Raw genomic sequence first — 14,991 nt, 5'->3', positions numbered from 1 at the left:
CTGCTTGTGCTCTCCCTCTCTCAGTGTGTGTCAAATAAATAAATAAAATCTTTAAAAAAAATAAAAAATAAAAAGTCAACATCTACAGTACATTAGGAAATTTACAGTATTGGCAACTGTGTAAATTTAGTATGAAAAATTGAGAGTCCACTTAAAAATATACAACAGGGATGCCTGGGTGGCTCAGTGGTTGAGCGTCTGCCTTTGGCCTGGGGCATGATCCTGGAGACCCGGGATCAAGTCCCACATCACGTTCCCTGCATGGAGCCTGCTTCTCCCTCTGCCTGTGTCTCTGCCTCTGTGTGTGTGTGTGTCTCATGAATAAATAAATAAAATCTTTTTAAAAAATAAATAAAATAAAATAATAAAATATACAACAGTACATCAGGGGTTCCCATCTTATTTTTTTTTTAAGGTGGGTGTGAACAAAAAAGCATGGAGATCCTGACACAAAGGAAAGCCCTTCAAAAGTAAACCAGAGCAGGACCGAATCACTTCCCTTCATTTAGAACTGAGATTTGTGTTTGTTTTAAGCCACAGAAATGATATTCAGGTTGAGTGAGTGTCAGCTGAGAACATATCTGCAAAGAGCATTTGGAGGTCAAGGTCACCCCGCTCTGGGCAAGCCTGGCACTCTGGCAGCGCTGGTGGACCACGGGCTGGCTGTTGGCCTTCAGGGGGCCTGGCAGCAGGGTGGAAGGTTGCGGGCAGGCCAGGCGCTCCTCCCCAAAATAGGCAGAGCCCACAGAGGCCCTGGCTGGAGCCCTCACCCAACTCTTGCTGCAGTGGGCACACGTTGGGAAGATAACTGGCAAAAGACATACATACCCTTAAAAATCTGTCTCTATGAGATCCCCAGCAGCCACAAATGGGCATTATTCCTGAGTGCTTCCTCACTCTGTGCCAGCCACTGACCTAAGTGCTTTCTGAGTTAGGATGATGGAACCGGGTAGCCTGATTCCAAGCCACGTCGTGTATAAGCTCAGGTGCAAACACAGACACATTCGAGACCAGGAAGCATTGATTTGATGCTTTGCAGTTTTACTTACAACTCTCTGATCTTGGGACACTGGGTGGCTCAGCAGCTGGGTGTCTGCCTTTGGCTCAGGGCGTGATCCCCTGGTCCTGGGATTGAGTCCCACACAGGACTCCCCACAGGAAGCCTGCTTCTCCATCTGCCTGTGTCTCTGCTTCTTTCAGCGTCGCTCATGAATAAATAAATAAAATCTTTTAAAAAACAAACTACTCTCTGATCTTGGATAAGACTCTCTGACCCTATATCTTCATCTGCAAAATGGTTCTTAAGAGCTACCATACTGAACCTTCAGGCCCCAAATCCTCCCAGGCTGTGGTGACTGCTTTATGCTCAGAAAGGACTCTGCTATCATCAGAAAAGTTTGCACCTAAATTTAGAAGGCTGGAATCTCTATTTTGAAGTGTCAGACAAGATAACAAGGGAGGAGAGCCCACCCTGACTTCTGTGGCTGTTCTGGTTGGCTCTACTTGGAGCACAGTCTGGTATTTTCCATGTCTGGGTGTTCCCAGATGCCACCTGGGGTCTAAGCAAACTTTTGTCCTGAACCCCAAATACCATAGAAGCTGCACAAGAGCTAGCAGCCATTCAGACGATCCCCTGATGGCCTCTTCTGGACATTTATGGTGAGTAGGTAGGAGCTGTGGGGCCTGCCTTAGAGAAATCAGGGCATGATGGGGGCGGTACAGTCAAAACTCAGAGGCCTGTGTCTCCTCCTGAAAAATCACCTACTCTGTCAACTTGGGCAGCTGGCTTAACCTCTCTGAGCCTCATTTCTTCACTCTGTTGTGCCCAGCCTTTCACTGGCCAATGCCGATTGGAGATTTAAGGATGACTCAAAAAGGCCCTTCTTCCAGGCACTCCCAGTTTCATGGGAGAGGCAGCTAAGGAAATAGACAGTAACAGACACTGTGCTGGGGCATCAGGAGGACTTCCTGGAGGAGGTGAGGTCTGGGCAGCATTTTCCTCTTCTGTCAATTGAGAGGGTCATAATAACACTTTTTTTTTTTTTTTTTACAGAGTATGGTTTTATTTTATTATGAAAGTAATACACACTCCTGGTGAAAATTTCCAAGAGAACAGAAAGGTACTAAGTGCAAAGTGTCCCTGGCTCATCCCCAGAAGAAACTACCTATTGCCCATAGTATCTTGTGTCACCTTCCAGAAATGTTCTCCGTGAATGGAAACCCGAGTGAACAAAGCATAGAAGCCCAAATAAATGGTCACAACAGCTTCCACTTCTCAAGTGTTTACTAGGTGTTCCCTGATGGTATTTGCTCTTCTTGATTAACATCTCTTGGACATATTTCTATGTCCACAATCAGCTTTCCAAGATACTGAACGAGAAGCCTGGAGAGGCATAGGGAGCATGTGACTAGGCATCTCCCACTGCCTTCGTTAGTTAGCATGTGTCTGGCTCCCGCTGGAACTTCTCTGTGGTTGAGTTTCCAGGCCCTTGGCTTCCAGATGGAGAAACTGAAGTTGACAACATCGAAGTGGGGTGCTAAGGCTGCATGGTGACCAGAGGCAGTACCACGCCATGAATCACGGTGTGCAGCTTTGGGGCCTGCGGGAGGCCATGCTGTCCTCCGTCCTGGCTTCTGGAAGGATAAATATAACCCTGGCAAGCCGGAGCCGGTGTTGAAAGCAGAGACTTAGCCTGAGAGTGCAGGCCAAAGGGCGGCCCTGCCCCCCCGCAGGGCTCAGACCCACTGCACTGACCTGTCTCTCCGCATTCAGGCCTCCAGCCAGCGTCTCCCATCCACCCAGGAGCTTGCACAGAACCAGGTCTGTCCCCAGATATGTCACTCGCAGTTTTCACCCTGTGATTCTACTTCTGGGAGTCAGGGTCATGGTGATGGCTGCAAACCTTGAGGTTTCTGTGGTGTGGGCTCCAGGGGACCCAGGAGGAAAAGCATTTGGGCTACTTTGATCATCAGTTGCTGGCTCTGTGATCCTGAGCCTGGCATTTTTCCTTCTTTCCTTTCTTGTTTTTTTAATTGAAGTGAAATTCATTATTTAAAAAAATCAACAGGGCTGCCCGGGTGGCTCAATGGTTTAGCGCCGCCTTCAGCCCAGGGCCTGATCCTTGGAGACCTGAGATCGAGTCCCACGTTGGGCTCCCTGCATGGAGCCTGCTTCTCCCTCTGCCTGTGTCTCTGCCCCTCTCTTTCTCTCTCTCTGTCTCATGAATAAATAAATAAAATTTAAAAAAAATCAACATTTGTTTGTTTTTAGAGAGCATGTGTGCGTGAAAGGGGGAAGTGGCAGAGGGACAGGGACAAAGAGCATCTCCACTGGGCATAGAGCCTGACACCCAATAGAGCCTGACACTCCACTGGGCATAGAGCCTGACACCCAATCCCCCCACCTCAAGATCATGACCTGAGCCCAAATCAAGAGTCTTGCGCTCAACCGAGTGAGGCACCAGCAGCCCCCCAAAATCAATTATGTTTAAATGGACAACTCACTAGCATCCAGTACATTCACAATTTTGTTTAACCACCACCTACATGTAGTTCTAAAGCATTTCCATCATCCCTAAAGGAGGCCCCATACTCAGTAAGCAATTACCCTCCCTCCCCCAGCCCCTGGTGGCCACCCATTGATGGTGTCCCCGTGGATCTGCCTGGCCTGGCATCTCATAGAAATGGATTCAGACAATACATGGCCTTTGGTGATTGGCTTTTTCCACTTGGTATACGTGTTCTATGTGCAACTACGTGGTAGTGAGCATCAGCGCTCCGTTCCTTGTTAAGACTGAGAGATCTTCCACCAGTGGGGATAGATTGCATTGTATTTGTCTATTGTTCTAGCAATGGACACGTGGGGGCTGTTTTCACCTCTGGACTCTTGTGCATGAGATTATTATGACACTCCACTTACGTCAGCCTCACTTGTCACGCCTGCAAAATGGGGACAAGAGAAGGACCTACCTCCTGGAGTTGCTGGGAGGCTGAGTGGATTATAGATATGAGGCCCTTACCTGGCACCTGGTGAGTCCTCCATTGTTGATTCTGTTGGGAGTTTGCTCACAATCTGACGTTTATTGAGCACCTACTGTATACCATGTTAAGCGCTTTACCTGTATTAATTCATTTATGCCAATGTTTTTCCTTCATTCATTAATTCCTCCAGCAACTCTACAGGGTAGGACCCCCTGGGCAATTCTACTGTACAGAAAGCTTGGGCCCTGAGAGGTCAGCTCAGGAGTTGTGTGTAGAGGCAGGACTTGAAGCAGCCGACCTGACCCTGAATCCCACATTCTTAATGCCTTTTTGGTTTATACTCATGGGGTCATTTACACAGCCATCCACTGGGATGTCTGTAGTCGTCACCTCTGGATTGGGGACTGTGGGGGATTTTCGCCTTCTTTTCCCCCCTGGACTCTTCCACATTTCAGTAATTGTTTTTGCAAAACGCAAATAATAATTTTGTAATCAGGAAATAACCACAAATATGACTTTAGATCATAACATATATGCTAAGTGAAAAGAGCCAAACACAAAAGTCCAGGTACAGCTTGATCCCAACAGGACAAAACGCGCACAGAAAACAACCAGGGGGACTGTTCCTCAACATACTAATAAGGTTTGCTGAGCCACGTGGGATGATTCTGTGACGATTTGGCATAAGTTTATTGTCTTTCTAGCTTTTCCAACTGTATTCTGACAACAGACAAATATCACTCTTATATTTGTTTTGTTTGTTTGTTTGTTTGTTTGTTTTTTAAAGATGTTATTTATTTATTCATGAGAGACAGACAGAGAGAGAGAGAAGCAGAGACACAGGCAGAGGGAGAAGCAGGCTCCATGCAGGGAGCCCGATGTGGGACTCAATCCCGGGTCTCCAGGATCACACCCTGAGCTGATGGCAGACGCTCAATCATTGAGCCACCCAGGCGTCCCTCACTCTTATATTTGGAGAGAGATTCTAGAAACCAAAGACCCACATTCCCTGCTGGGAGCCCAGGGTGTTTCTGCCTTGGGCTGGCTGGGTAGGTGAGTCTGAGCCCCTGACAGGCCAGGAAGCTCCTGTGGAAGCTGTCAGATGGGGCGGTTCCTGCACCGAGAGACTGACCCAGGGCTTGCTGGCCAGACACTGCCGTTTGTCGTTTTATCTCCATCCAGGAATGCAGAGATACAGAGAAAACCTCAGGACCGTTGGTGCCGAGACAGGGACCACCTCAGCCTCTGACTGTCCCTGTGCTGGCCACCCAGCCCAGCCACCTCACCTTTGCTTAGGCACTGCCTTCCACCTGGAATTCCCGTCCCCCCTGGGATGTGCTTCCCAGATCCTCATGCTCCCTCTGCTACAAGCAACAGGGCCCAGTGGAGCATTCCAGAGGGCCACCCACGATTAAAGGAAATTGTTTGTCCTGGCTTGTTTTGCGTGGCCCTCGTGCTCCCCCCTTACCCCCCAGGTGGACATCTCCATAGCACCTTCTCCCTCTGCTGACACACGCTTCAGTCTAAGGCCCCCATGCCCTCCCTGGTCCTGGTTTAAAGTGATCCCTCACACAGGGAAACGCGGTAGTCGTGCCTCCCTGGACAGGGCCATGCAGAAGCGAGGATGGCCAGGAAGATGGCTAAACCCCTAATGACAGCACAGCAGGGGCAGAAGGGCTGGACTAAGCTCCATCTGGGGAAGTCCAGAAGCTTCCTGGGGGCAGTGCCTTTCCTCAGGGCTGTGACAGACCGGTGGGAGTTTGACGAGATGAGCTAAGAGGAGAAAGACTTCTCAGCCAAGGAAGGGCGTGGAGGGCAGAGGACGCTGCGTCTGACCCCACGGCCACCCCTGCCTTGGCAGGACACCCAGGCTAGCCCAGCCCAACCCTGACAGCCCCTGCCAGGAGAACAGGTCAGAGCAGGACGGACCCTGGCGGCATTGCCTGTGAGCTGGGCGGGGACACGCCGCTTAAGCAGAGGAGGGTGGGTGGCCTAGGCTGGCCCCTTGGCCTCCCTGGGGCTGTCCCTCCGGCCAGGACACCCAGGCCGCCCAGCGAGGTGTAGGTCACAGCCCAGCTGGCAGGGCGGGAGGGCTGCCCCGCAGCCCAGACCACAGGATGGGTGGGAGCCCTGTCCCCACCCAGCTGTGCTGACACAGCCCCACCCAGGATCCAGGCCCAGCCTCCTGTGGGCTGGACGTGCCCCGTAGCAGGAGGAGGAACCTAGCCAAGGTGAACAACCACTCTGGACCTCAGTGTCCCCATCGGTAAAAGAGGATAAGCTTCTTCCCTCGCGGCTCTCAAGCACATCCGGGGAAATAATGTTGGAAAAAGTGCACTAACCGTTGGAAGCTCATTCACATTGGATTCTTGTTACCATTGCTACCATTATTATGACTTTGTTATTAGTGGTGACTATTATTATGGGCGAATGCCCAGTCCAATGGGAGAAGAAGACAATTCTGGATTTGATTCCAGCTCCGCTCTGGGTAGCTACGGATCTGGGCTGATCACGAGCCTCAGTTTCCCATCTGTAAATACCTAGGAAGTGTGAGTCCCTGAGCTCTGCATGGGGCGTGGCCAGCCTCGGGGAAGGCTAAGGTCAGTCCAGAAGGGCAGGTCCAGCTGGGGCAGCTCCAAAGAAGCAGCGTCCTCTTGGACCAACGCCAGGCCACTGCCCAGGGCCTCTGGGTGTGTGTCCCAGCCCACGGATGACCCCTACCTCCCACCCAGCCCCATGCCCAGCCAGCCTGCGGGGCTCACACTTGCAACCCCTGCACTGCGCACCAGCCCTGGCCATTCATGAGGCATTTCACCTAGAAGGTCAGAGGCAAATAGCACTGTTTGGGTGTTGCTGTGGGTGCCGTGCTGGGTGCTGGGCTTGTGTGAACAGCAGGCCAGCAGAGACTGATAACCATAGCCAGCCAGACAACTGGAGCCTCCACCGACATGCCGGCCCAAGGGTCGGGGGCTTAGGGAGGGTCAGGCAAGGCTTTGAGGAGGTGCCCTTGGAGGGCACCTTGGAGGAACCATGGAGGGACCATGGCCTGGCTTCTGCCCTTCCAACCTCTTCTTAAGTCCAGGCTGGTTGTTGGCTCGGGGGCCTGACAGGGGCCTCATGAGTGCACACAGAATGGTGATTGCATGAAGGAAGGAAGAAATGAGTGACACCAGGTGGGGAATATTATATTATCTTTATATCAGACTCTGAATTCTCTCAGGGAGAGAACTTGACTCTGTGAAATCACTTAGTTGAGTCTCTTTGGGTGGTAATGGAAGCATGAAAACATCTGGGACTGAATGGCCGCCCCTCCCAGGCCTTCTTCTGGCCTAGGAGGTGAGTAGGGCTCTCCCTAGCCTCTACTGTCCAAGGGCTGGGAAGTCCCAATGGTCAGGGCTCTTGCTGTGCTATGTGGCCTCAGGCCACCCCTGACCTCTCTGGGCCTCGGTCTTCTCATCTGTGAAGTGGGATCATGACGGCAGTGTGCACAGGGCTGTGCCAGGATGGGCGGGTTAGTGGGCAGCGTGGGAGTTGTTAGCCCGCTCCCTGCTTTCTGGAGTCCCACCAGCCGTGGGGGGGTTCCCTGGAGACCCAGAGCAGGCAGTTCGCTTCATTCATGCTTCTGGGCATCCCGGTGCCAGTTGTGCTGGCTGCTGGCAACCTCTTTAATGACCAGGTCTGTCCCCACGCCCCGGTGTGACTCTGTCTGCCTGAATGTATTCATTTAGGCCTCATAAAATAGGGTGACAATGAGCCATGTCAGAGATGAAGAGAGAAGGCTTTCCAGAGGCCTCCCGATGCACTCAGGCATCCAGGAGGGCAGTCTGGGGCTCTTGGGGGAGCAGCTGGGCTCTGTCTGCCAGAAGGCCTGCAGGGCCTGGGCCAGCCTTCCTTAGAGGGGATGTGAAGGGAGAGACAAAGACTAAGACAGGGAGGCAGAGAGAAGAGGATAGGGAGGGGAACCAGTGAGAGAAGGAGCTTGAAAGGACCAGAGACAGGGTCAGAGTCCGTGTCAGAGACACAGAGACAGGGTCAGGAGGGTGGGAAGGCAGGAGGGGCAGCCTATGTCCAGCTGCTCTGGCCCGTGGGCCTGCGCAGCCCCACCAAACCGCATAGGAGCCAAGGTTGCGGGGGCAGGTGGGAGGGAGTGGCCTGCTTGGAAGCCCCCCTGCAGCTCACCCACAGCTGCACAACCCACAACTGCACACGTGCCCCTGCGATGTGCACACCTGGTCAGCACAAGGCAGGGGCTACCAGGCTGCGGGGAAGCAAGTACGGACCGGGGCACGCAGGTGCGTACCCAGGACTGTCCCCTGAGGCTACGCGTGTCCAGGGTGCACAGATTCGCCTGAGCAACCGGTGGGGTCCTGGAGATGCGGATAACAAAGGCGGAAGGAAATGGAGATAAAACCAAATGTCCTTATAACCTACAGCCCAGTGACAAATACTTGAGGCTGGCAGAGCTTAGTGTTCCTCCAGGAAGCTCCCAACAGTCTAGATGTTAATGCCTGGATAGAGGGAAAAGCAACCTTGGTTGGACAACAGCAGGGCCTCTGGTATCCTGTGAGTCTTCTTTAGCATATGAAAATCCTTCTGGAACTCCCTTTATCCTTACTTCCCCCAAAGCATATAATCCCTTACCCCTCACAATGGGGATGGGGCAGCAGCTCTTCCTGACCCTGGAGTCCTGTCCCCATGCTTTAATAAAACCACCATTTTGCACCAAAGACGTCTCAAGAATTCTTTCTTGGCCCGTGGCTCTGAACCCCACAACCTCATCAACATCTAAAAACTAAATCACTGGAACCATCTGGGGCTTCAGTGAGGGTCCCACAGCCCCATTTTATTTATTTTATTTATTTATTTAGAATTATTTATTTATTTGTTTGCTTATTTATTTATTTATTTATTTATTTATTTATTTATTTATGAGAGACACAGAAAGAGCTAGAGGCAGAGACACAGGCAGAAGGAGAAGCAGGCCTTCTGCAGGGAGCCCGACCCGGGACTCTATCCGGGTCTCCAGGATCACGCCCTGGGCCGAAGGCAGGCACCAAACCGCTGAGCCACCCAGGGATTCCCGACATCCCCACTTTAGAGCTGATCCTGCCCATCCTGCATTCATCCCACAACCCAGACAACAGCTGGGGCCCCTCCCCGTGGAGACCTCCCATGAGGAGTTTCTATGTCGTGGGCCCCACTGCCTGTTATCTTACTGCTCCTCATTGGGCCTGGTGGGACACTCAGCTTCCTATTCTCATTACACACCCCAAATCCACTCCTAAGCAGTATCGTGAACAGAGCAGAGCTTAGGGGTTATGGGGGGCAGGCAATGCAGAGGGAGCTTCGCGGGGACTGAGGCACAGACATGCACAAGGGGCAGAACCCACCACCTGCAGAAGCCATCGCCACGTGGATGGCCGTCGCGGTGGGCAGCAGCCCTGGTGGGGGCCTGGCCCGTTTCCCTCTACCTTTGTCCAAGTCCAGGGCAGATCGGAAGGGGGGGCTGACCCCACCCCAGCAGCCCTCCACCAAGGAGGGCTCGCACGAGTGAGCTCTCTGGCTTCCACTTCGGTCAAACCACCTCTGTGGAAAGGGGTTTATAGCAGCTTATAAAATCCTCGGGAGCAGAGCCAGCTCGGGACGCGCGCAGTCAGGCCACGACAAGATAGTCACGGGATGACTTAAGGTTGTCAATTTTTATACATTCCCAAACTTTTTTCCTACTTTCACTTTTCAAATTGCAGTTTCTATTGAGATATAATTTCTACTACAGAAAACCTGTCATTTTTTGGGCACCTGGGTGGTTCAGATGGTGAAGCGTCTGCCTGTGGCTCAGGTCGTGATCCCTAGGTCCTGGGATCGAACCCCACGTCAGACTCTGAGCTCACAGGGGAGTCTGCATCTCCCTCTCCCTCTGCCCTACCCTCTGCTTGTGATCTGTCTCTCTCTCTCAAATGAACAAATAAAATCTTTAAAACAAGCAAACCTGTCATTTTACAATATACAATCCAGGGGCGCCCGAGGGGCTCAGTTGGTTTTGGCTCAGGTCGTGATCTCAGGGTCATGAGATTGAGCCCCGCTCAGGCTCCACACTAGGTGTGGAATCTGCTTAAGATTCTCTTCTTCCCTCTCGCTCTGCCTCCCCTTCAAAAAAATTAATAAAATGAAATCCATTTTAGGGGAAATCCAGAGCCAATGACCAGGAAAGAATTCTGGACAGGTCTTTGGTGCAAAATGGTGGTTTTATTAAAGCTCTGGGGCAGCTGCTGCCCCGGGTCTGCAAGGGGAGGCTGATTATATACTGGGGAGTTGGAGGTAAGGAAGAAAAAGAATTTTCATATGCGAGAGAGGACCTAGGAGCTATTAGAGGCCTTGCCATTATCTGGTTAGGGTTGTTTTTCCCTCTCGCAAGGCATTATCCTGAAGACAGTAAGGAGCCTCCTGGAGGAACATTACACTTGGCCTGACTTAAGGCTTGTCATGGAGCTGCAGTTTAAAAGACATTTAATTGTATCTCCATTTCCTTCTGGAAGTTAGGTTATTGATAAGAATGCTTTCTCTTGTAAATTACTAAGATATTTGTAAGCCAAAGGGAGACTCCTAGGCTGCAGGATGGTAATCTTTATAAATTAACCATTTGTGTTTCCTTCCCTTAGCTTTAGAGCAGCCAGGAGCGCCTGAGGAAGGTCACACACATCCCACCTGGGATTGTGGCAGGAGCTGCAGGATGTCAGCGCGTGCTCTGCCCTCAGCTTGCCTTCTGCTCCCTCATCACCACCATTACCACTTTCCATTTCTAGAACACATGTATTGAACCTCGAAAGATACCTTGGACCGAGTGGCAGTCACACCCATTCCCCTCCTCCCAGCCCCTGGCATCCCTCCAGCCACCACCAATCCACTTTCTGTTTCTATTGACTTGCCTATTTTGGACATTTTATATAAAAGGCATCCTTGAACATGTTTTTGAGATTCACTCACATTGTAGCGAGTGGCAGGACTTTGTTCCTTTTCGTGACTGAATAATATTCCATTGTATGAATAGACCACTGTTGTGTGCCCAGTCATTTGATGATGACTGTGGGCTGTTCCGAACAAACTTTTAAGATATGTCATTCACAAAATAATTTTGGAAACACCAGTATGCGGTGGACAACTGTCCTTTCTTGTTTTCCCTATTCTGAGACTTAAGTTCTTCCTATGTTTAATTTTTTTTAAGGTTTTTTATTTTTATTTATTTGAGAGAGAGCACAGCGGGGAGAAAGAGACTCCCTGCTGAGGAGGGAGCCCCACATGGGGCTCGATCCCAGGACCCTGGGATCATGACCTGAGCCAAAGGCAGAGGCTTAACCAACTGAGGTCCTCAGGCTCCCCTAAATGTTTTTTTTTTTTTTTAATTTTAAGAAAACCGTAGTGACTCCAGACAAAAGTTTTAACAAAATGTCCTCGGTGGAGCAAGGGGAACGGAGTTGGCAACTCTAAATTGAGTCCCAACCCTTTCTAGTCTTTTGGTGCAGGAACCACAGGGCTGATGAACCACAGCGCTGGTTCAGCTGTGACATTTACTGAAGGCAGGAGTCTTCACTCATCATTAGGGTTTTTCTTGCACCAGTGTTTTCAGGAGTTTGCATCTAGGTGGAGAAGAAGGCATCCTGGCCTGGCCTGTGGGGAAGTGGATGGCCTTTGTGCACATCCTCCCTGCCCTGGGGTTGGTTCTGAGCAGGGCAGGGGCTGGGAGGAGGACCAGGCCTCCACTGAGCCCACGTGTGGGGTAGGGCCTCAGGCTCCCTGGTCTCACTTACGTGTCCTGTTTCCTGCTGTCAACTGCACGCTGCTGTTACAGGTGAGATAAGGCGCCAGTCACCTGGAAATGGACCGGGCGGGGTGGTGAGAAGGTCATTGCTGAAGAGACTCCATTCAATGCACTAAAAGTTACAAGTAAATAAATAAATAAATAAATAAATAAATGTTACAAGCACATAGAGTTTATTATAACAGTAATACAATAAAGCAAATCAGGTTCTTTTTTTATATTTTATTTATTTTTTCATGAGAGACAGAGAGAGAGAGAAAGGCAGAGGCAGAGGGAGAAGCAGGCTTCATGCAGGGAGCCCCATGTGGGACTCGATCCAGGACTCCAGGATCAGGCCCTGGGCTGGAGGCAGGCATTAAACCGCTGAGCCACCCAGGCTGCCTGCAAATCAGATTCTTAAAAATAGGAGAAGAAAGAAAAAAATCGCCTGTTATTTCACCCCAATACAAGCACTTATTTGCATTTTGATGAACTTTCAATCTGCCTAACCATTAAAAACAAAAAAGATTAAAAAGCACTTTTTTTCTGATTACACTGGTTGTACAGCTTCCCTGTAGCTAAGATGTAAACCAAAAGAGAAAAAAAGGAGGAAAGAAAGTGAAATGACTCATTATGCCACAACTTAAAGACGCAACGAACAAGTTGCTGTTCTTCCTTCCAGGCTTCTTCTAAACTACTCTATTTCTCACAATTGTATCCTACATGACTTCACACCAGCTTTTCCAGTTTTGTGGTCTTTTTCACCTAAAATCATGGACTGAATTTTTTCAAGGTGTTAAAAAATATGAAAATGTTTTAATGCTACATGTCTTAATAGGGGTTACACATAACATAGGAATCATAACAAATCTTGATTTTTTTCATTTACGATCTCTTTCACACCCTTGAAGCCATCAGGCAGCTGTTCACAGCCCTCACTGCTGACTGACCTATGCAAATACAGCAAGTGGTGGGTAATCATTCTTCACTTACCAGGTCCCCTCCTGATAGGCGGCTCTGTGCTATCGCAAATGATACTCCAAGAAATGCCCTTTTGTAAGTCAAATGTTTCCTACAAATGGGCTTACTGGGTAAAAGAGCATAACTAGTGTTAAGGTTCTATTTCAGCATAACATTGCAGAAATTTTCCCACATAATTGTGTAGGTGTGAAAATAACCAGACATCAACATCCTTTTGACGTAAAGCTGGAATGTCAAGTCCAACTCTATTGGGACATATGAAAATAAATGACTCAGTAGAACAATGACAGCACACGAACCCTAGGGCTTCACTTCTGTGAGGTACAGTCTTAGAATCCCAGGCATCCCCACCAAACCCTCCTGGAGCAGAGAAATGTTGGTGCAGGGACAGCAGAAGAGGCATTAAGTACACTTATGATCCTATATAACCTTCACCATTACTTATTTCCAGATTTTTTTTTTATTATTTTGAACAGAAACTCTACCATTAAAAGGTTAGACCCCACTCCTCCCTCTACTTCTGTCTCCATTAATTTGCCTATTCTAGGGACCTCATACAAGTGGAATCATACAGTATTTCTTCTTTTGTCTGGCTTATTTCCACTCAGCATAATGTTTTTGAGGTGCATCCATGTTGTAGCAGGTGTTCGTAAGTTTATCATTATGAACTTCTCCCAACCCTTTCTACTCTTGGTGCAGGAACCAAAAGATAGATAGATAGATAGATAGATAGATAGATAGATAGATAGATAGATAGATATTCCTGGATAGCAAGAATGCTATCCAGCATTCCACCTTACGGATAGACCATATCTTGTTTGTCCATTCATCTGTCAATATACACTTGGGTGTTTCCATCTTTTAGCCATTGTGAATAGTGTTTAACACTGTGTAGGAGTATCTGTTTGAGTCCTACTTCCAATTCTTTTGGGGCATATACGTAGGAGTGGAATTGCTGGATCACCTATGTTTAACTTTTTGAGGATCTGCCAGTCTGGTTTTCACAGCAGCTCCATGACTAAATGTTATGGAAAAAAAACCCAAAACACCTTTTATCTTTAATATTGCTAAGCTGTCAGTATTGCCCAAAGCAATGTACAGACTCAATGCAATCCCTATGAAAATCCCAATGACACTTTTCTGTAGAAATAGGAAAATCTATCCTGAAATTCATGTAGAATCTCAAGGAATCCTGAATGGAACAAAGTTGGAGGTTTCACTCTTCCTAATTTCTCTTTCTTTTCTTTTCTTTTCTTTTTTTTTTTTTTTAAGATTTTATTTATGTATTCATGAGAGACACACAGAGAGAATCAGAGACATAGGCAGAAAGAGAAGCAGACTCCTGGCAGGGAGCCTGATGCGGGGTTTGATTCCAGGACCCCTGGATTAAGACTTGAGCCAAAGGCAGATGCTCAACCACTGAGCCACCCAGGTGCCCCCTAATCTCAAAAATTACTTACTTGAGACATCTTTGGTGGGAAAATGTGATTTTATTAAAGCATGGGGACAAGAACCCTGGGGGCAGGAAAAGCTGCTGCCCCAGGGCTGTAAGGGGTAGTGATTATATACTGGGGAGTTGGCAGAGGTGAGGAAAAAGGGAGGTGTCCAAAAGGACTTTCATCTGCTAAAGAAAACTCTCGGGATCCTGGAGGCATGGCTATTATCAAGCTAAGCTTGTTTTTCACTCTGGCAAAGTATTAACATTAAGATAGTTGGGAGTTCCTTGTAAGAATGTCACACAGATCCCACCCAGGAGCGTGTGCATGGGGGGGTGGGGGTTGAGGTTGTGAGGTGTCAGCTTGTGCTTTGTCCTCAGCTGCCCTACTGCTCCCTCATCCACTAGACCCATATATCCACACAAGCAGCACTCTACTCTGACATCTGCTCTTTCCTCTGTGGAGAGCAGGCCGGGCACATAAATGATGCTCAAAACATGTATCTGAGGAGCAAAGGCATCATGCGAAGTATGTTTACTTGTAACAATTTTTCAGAGAGGTAGTGTTACTTCTCCAAGAGTGAACAGCCAGAAAGAAGCAGGGCCGTGATTTGAACTAGAAGTTGGGTCTCTTTGGTCCACGAATCTTGAAACCTATTGTGTAGGGTAGGTGGTGTTGGCTTGTGTTTCTCTCTGGGTGGCACAATGGGGCATCCCTATGCATTAGCTCCTGGGAGCAGGCTGTTGGGTTGGCAAGTTCTATGGCATCACTGTCATTGTCATAGAGGGTGAGGGTCCC

The 14,991-nt window shown here is 49.1% G+C and overlaps 1 long non-coding RNA gene across 1 annotated transcript; it reads left to right on the top strand.

Moving 5' to 3' along the window:
• Nucleotides 1-1,470: 1,470 nt before the first annotated feature.
• On the top strand, nucleotides 1,471-3,254 carry LOC144290762 (uncharacterized). The gene is made up of 2 exons (XR_013358307.1): nucleotides 1,471-1,659; nucleotides 2,054-3,254. It is a non-coding gene; the product is annotated as an uncharacterized LOC144290762 (long non-coding RNA).
• Nucleotides 3,255-14,991: the final 11,737 nt, after the last annotated feature.

This window comes from Canis aureus, chromosome 2, assembly GCF_053574225.1.
Source record: "Canis aureus isolate CA01 chromosome 2, VMU_Caureus_v.1.0, whole genome shotgun sequence".
In the NCBI taxonomy this organism is placed as follows: domain Eukaryota; kingdom Metazoa; phylum Chordata; class Mammalia; order Carnivora; family Canidae; genus Canis; species Canis aureus.
Note: the sequence above shows the minus strand (reverse complement) of the source record. Positions and strands in the feature narration are given on the sequence as shown.